Below are 5,846 nucleotides of genomic sequence, written 5' to 3'. Positions count from 1 at the left end.
TTTACATTTTGACGTACTGCACGGTGCCCTTTTAACGAATCCGATTGAAAATTGGCTAGAAAAGACTCAAGACATTTATCTTACGCTATCCCTATTTTTGTGACTTTCCTTCGAAGGGCGTGGCTCTTGCGGTGCCGCAGAGTCTGATTATTCTCCGTGGCAACAAAAGTTCCTGCAAAATGATTCAGATGATCCATCTTCTCGAAATTTTTCACATTTGAGGATATTCAGGCCCTGAAGACGGCTGCCAACTTATTTTTGATCGCAGTGGTAGCGCCACCAACTGGTTAAAACAAATACAAATTATTTTCGTTGATGTTTTTCTCCGGGCAGGTTCACAAAATCTACCTTATATTTGCTCGGATGAGTGTTTAGGCCTTGAGGATGTCACAATACGAAAGTCTTTCGCCTTCTTCAGAGTGTCACATGATGGTGTATTGTGACCCGTCTTTATCAGCTGATGTTCAATGAGGGCGTGACTTACCTGTCACAAGAATGAAGGCAAGTCACACCCCCCGCTGTCCGTTCACTCCGCCAAGATGCTGCTCCAGGTGGTAGAGAGGATGAAGGCTCCCTTGTCTCTGTTCATGGTTTTTATGCCTCGCTTGCAGATCTCAATGGCCTCTCTGATCCAGCGCTGTTGTTTGTTCTCTTTGGTGCGGATGACCCTGCCCTTCTCCCGGTCCATGATGTGGTTTTCCCTTTTGCAGTGGTCAGTGATTGCTGATTTGTAATGTTCATGTTGTGCTTATTCTTTTACTGCTCTGATTTTTAATTTTTTTGACAGGTAAGTCACACCCTCATGGAACATCAGCTGATAAAGACGGGTCTCAAGACACCATTATGCGACACTCTGAAGAAGGCGAAAGACTCGCCGAAACATGTCAGGTAAAAAATTTACCTAAAACATAATTGTCTGCTTTTAATGAATCAGTCAAATATCAATAATAAGAAGACAAAATGAACCTAATACAAATAAATGAATGCTTAATAACTCCCCTGCACATGCTCCTAAAAATCCAAACCTTCACCTGTAAATAAAATGTCCCGACCTGAAGACATCTTAATGTTATTATTTTGTTATACACACAGCGCCGCCAAGTGGAATCAAAAATTTGTTTTATTTTAATTTTCACGTACTGCACGGTGCCCTTTTGACGAATCCGACTGAAAATTAGTCAGAAAAGACTCAAGACAATGATCTTACTCTCTGCCGAGTTTGTGACGTTTTGGCAAAAGGCGTGGCTATTACGGTGCTGAAAAGTCCGATTGTACTTTGTGGCAACAAAAGCTCCGGCAACATGACTCAGATGATCCTATCTTCTCGAAGTTGTACACATTTGAGGATACTTCAGCCCTGAAGACATCTACCAACTTATTTTTCATCGTAGTAGTAGCGCCACCAACTGGTAAAAGCTAATACAAGTTATTTTCTTGGATGTTTTTCTCCGTGCAACTCAACAAGGTCGCCCTCATATATGCTCGGAGGACTGTTTCGGCCATGAGGATGTCACAATACGAAATTCATCCTTTTTCGTGAAAAGTTGTGGGAGTGGCATTGCACGGTTCGGCAATAAAACAACGCTGATTATGAGGTTCTAAATATGAACGACAACTCGTGAAACTTGACACACACATCAGGCAGAGCAAATTTATCAATATTTTATACGTTAGTTGTGCAGCTTTTTTGAAATGGCTCGCCATGGCCCTCGAGAAATGTTCAAAAAAGCAGCCCTGGTTGAGTGTTTCACCTCGCTTTTTGTAAATTTTATGGAGTACAGTGAACCCTCGGTTATCGCGGTTAATGGGGACCGAGACCACCCGCGAAAACTGAAAATCCGCGAAGTAGCGGCGCACCTTCAAAAATGCTTAAAAAAAATATACAATATATATAATAAATATATAAATATTTATATTTATATATATATATATATATATATATACGGGGAGAGAGAGAGAGAGAGAGAGTGAAATTCATGTTATAACAAAAAAACCAAATTATTATTAAAACGTATTATTTTTTTATTCCCCAGCCATTCTTTTTGTATTTATTTAATTACTCCGACTTTAACCTGATGGTACGCCGTCCGGTGTGCCCTGTGAAAAAAAGGTGGCATTCTTTATTTATTTATTCTTTCATAACGGACAGCCTCGCGCTCCGCTCGTGCCCGGGCGCAAGAGGTGCTCCAATTCGGCTTAACTGTGACACACGCCCGACCTCCTCCGGAACTTCCATTCGGTTAAACTTAGGGGCCGCTTGGCACCGCCCGTGCCCGGGGAAGGTGCTCCTCTTCGGCTTACTGTGACGCGAGCATGCCCTCCTCCTCCGGAGCTTCCATTCAGTTAAACGTAGGGGCCGCTTGGAACCGCCCGTGCCCGGGGAAGGTGCTCCTCTTCGGCTTACTGTGACGCGAGCATGCCCTCCTCCTCCGGAGCTTCCATTCGGTTAAACTTCGGGGCCGCTTGGAACCGCCCGTGCCCGGGGAAGGTGCTCCTCTTCGGCTTACTGTGACGCGAGCATGCCCTCCTCCTCCGGAGCTTCCATTTGGTTAAACTTAGGGGCCGCTTGGCACCGCCCGTGCCCGGGGAAGTGTTAAAGAAATTTAAGTTTGTATGTTCATCTGTTAGTTTTGTTGTTTAGTTTGTCATCTTAGCAAGTTTCAAACTATAACTAATCTTACAGGCCCCCTTTGTTGCACATGCATTCGTATCTTTCTGGCCTCTAATTAAACCTTCGACAGCTACGGGTGCCAGGTACGGCCTCATCGCGAATGTGACTCCCCAACGCCAGAACCCTTTTCTGTAAACACCTCCCTTGGGGTGTTGATGACCTCTTTAACCCTTCGTAGATAATGTTGGGGCCCGAGGCCTCTTAAGGCTGTAACTTATGCATTTAGGGAGGTCCAACACAAGGCTTGGTATTTCTAAAGCAACAATATCGTCATGGCCATAAAATAAGTTCAACATGTTAAGCCTTGTGAAAATACACTACACAGGTCAAATGAAGTTCAGAGTGAACATGCTCCCTTTTGCTGTTAGAATAAGCAGAAGTATGAACAAAAGGTGTCTTGTAAGCTGAAACCGTTAGAATAGGCAGGAAGAGGGTGGGCAAGTGGGATGGAGTCAAATGTCAAGTTTTCCATTCTGTATGTATTGCATATTCAAATTGCTTATGCTGATGCAAATAAAAACCATGTGTGCAGTCGAACACGCTGGCTTCGCCTCGGAGTTCGAGGGCTGCCCCGCGCGGAAATGACAGACAATCTTGGCTGGTTGATTCATTTGTTCAGGCTTGTTTTGATAGAAACATCCTTAACAGGAAGGTGCTCCTCTACGGCTTAACTGCCACGCACGCCGGCCGGAGCTCTGGTACGGTCCGAACCGCGCGAAACGTCGCCACCGATCGTGTCCGGGGGAACGTGCTCTTCTTCGTCCACTCTCCTCTTCGCCCACGCTCTTCTTCGGCGCACGCCGGCCGTCTAACCGCTCCAGCGCCCTGTCGTGCCGCTCGGCGAAACTACAATGCCCCCGAATATTTTTTAGACCCGCGAAGCACTGAACCCACGAAAGGTGAACCGCGAAGTAGCGAGGGTTCACTGTATGTATAAGACCAAGACCTACAAAAAAGTCTCTTGGAGCAATGAGCTAGGTTTTACAGGAAGTCGGCCACTTTGAATTTACTTAAAAGGGGGCGGGTCACCACAATGGACTTTGTGTAGAAATTATTATTGGGGCCCGAGCAGCGACCGCGGCAAGGTCCCTATTGTTTTTGTAGAAATTATTATTAGGGCCCGAGCAGCGACCGCTACGAGGTCCCCATTGTTTTTGTGGAAATCATTATTATTTTTATTATTATTATTAGGGCCCGAGCAGTGGCCGCTGCGATGTCCCTATTGTTTTTCTAGAAATTGTTATTAGGGCCCGAGCTGCGACGGCGGCGAGGTCCCTATTGTTTTTGTAGAAATTATTATTAGGGCCCGAGCAGCAACCGCTACGAGGTCCCCATTAACCGCGATAACCGAGGGTTCACTGTATTACTCTTACTCGATCTTGGCGCCGCTTTTGACACTTGATCATAACATATTATTAAAACGCCTTGAAACTTGTGTTGGCATTTCAGGTTCAGCGCTTTCTTGGATTAATTCGTATCTGTCGGAGACGACGCACCGTGTAATTCATGGCAATGCGTCTTCTGATCTTTGTAAGATCACACGCGGAGTTCCGCAGGGATTGGTACTAGATGCTACCGCTTGGTGATATTATACGGAAATATCACATTAGTTTTCATTGTTATGCTGATGATACGCAATTATACATGCCGTTGGATATAACGAATCCGTGTGATTGCTATAAATTAGAGGCATGCCTTGCCGAAATTAAACTATGAATGTCTTTCAATTTTTTGCGTCTTAACTCAGATAAAACCGAGATGCTGATCATTGGACCAGCGCGTCATCTGTACCTTTTTCAAAGACACCACTATGAGTATCGATAAATTGCCCAAAAGGATTCAACAAAAAATCTCGGTCTTATATTTGACACAACTATGTCGTTTCAAATGCACATTAAAAATATTACCGTATTTTTGGACCCATAAGGCGCACTTTAAAGTCCGGAAAGCCGTCCAAAAAAGCCAGGGCGCCCTTTGAGGTGGAGCGCCCATTGCGTCGACCAAGTGCGCCGCTGGGCTGACGGCGAACATCAACTGCCTGCACACCGCTTATATAGAGAGAAGGCGGGTGTGGCTTACGACAAGCAGGGGGGCGTGAGAGGGGATCGATGGGTGTGGACAACAGGCGGACGTGAGAGGGGAGATGGGTGTGAATGACAACAGGCGGGAGAGGGGAGACAAAACAACACAAAGGCACGCCCCCAGTGCAAAGCAGCGCGATGCCCCTATCGTCGCTGTTGGTCTGTGACTCCATGCGTGCCCATCTGACAGCCGCTGTGAAAAGTCAAGTCACGCATATGAACTCAGAGCTTGCCATCATCCCGGGAGGCTTGACAAAGGAACTCCAACCACTCGACTTAAGTATAAACAGAGCGTTCAAAGTGAAGTTGCGTGCTGCGTGGGAGCGATGGATGGCGGAGGGCGAACACAGCTTCACAAAGGCTGGGAGACAGCGAAGAGCAAGTTATGCCACAATTTGCGAGTGGATTGTAGCTGCTTGGACGAACGTGTCTGCTAGCTCTATTGCAAGAGCTTTCGCGAAAGCCGGCATTACATCCGGGGAGACGCTCAGCAGCGACACAGACTCGGACAATGACGAGAGGGAACCTGGCGTGTTTGAGGGAGAATTTGCCCAACTATTTCTGTCTGATACGGAAGACGATGATTTTGAAGGATTTGTGGATGACTGATAACTCTTAATGTGAGTACCTTGTTAAATAAAATACAACCAAACGCAGTTTTGCTCCTGTTGCCGTTTTTTCAAAACAGCTAGCCATGCTATCGTCTGTTTTAGTGTGCATGCATGTAAACTAAGGTAATGTATGGTAGGCTGGGAGGCAGAATTTTGCTGGGCCTACACTTTTATGCTTTTCAGTTGATTTGGGATGATAGTTTTAGTTTTGATGTAACACCGTGACCGCACATCGTTTGTTGACAAGTGACTTGCTCACACCGGCATTGTGTCGGCATCCCACCTGAGGGGCTGCGCCGCAGCGAGACGGCGAAGCAGCGAGATGGCGAGGCAGACTGATAATGACTCGTGTTGTTTATCTTGGATACAGAAGACAAGGACTTGGTGCATTTTTGGATGAGGACAACTTCAGCACGTTGTTAAAAGCTAAAATAAAGTACCACTGAACTCCCGCTGCCATTTTAAAAACACGCTAGCGCGACT

Source organism: Idiotropiscis lumnitzeri, unplaced genomic scaffold (genome assembly GCF_059441095.1).
Source record: "Idiotropiscis lumnitzeri isolate Australia: NSW breed Sydney's pygmy pipehorse unplaced genomic scaffold, RoL_Ilum_1.0 HiC_scaffold_82, whole genome shotgun sequence".
In the NCBI taxonomy this organism is placed as follows: domain Eukaryota; kingdom Metazoa; phylum Chordata; class Actinopteri; order Syngnathiformes; family Syngnathidae; genus Idiotropiscis; species Idiotropiscis lumnitzeri.
Note: the sequence above shows the minus strand (reverse complement) of the source record.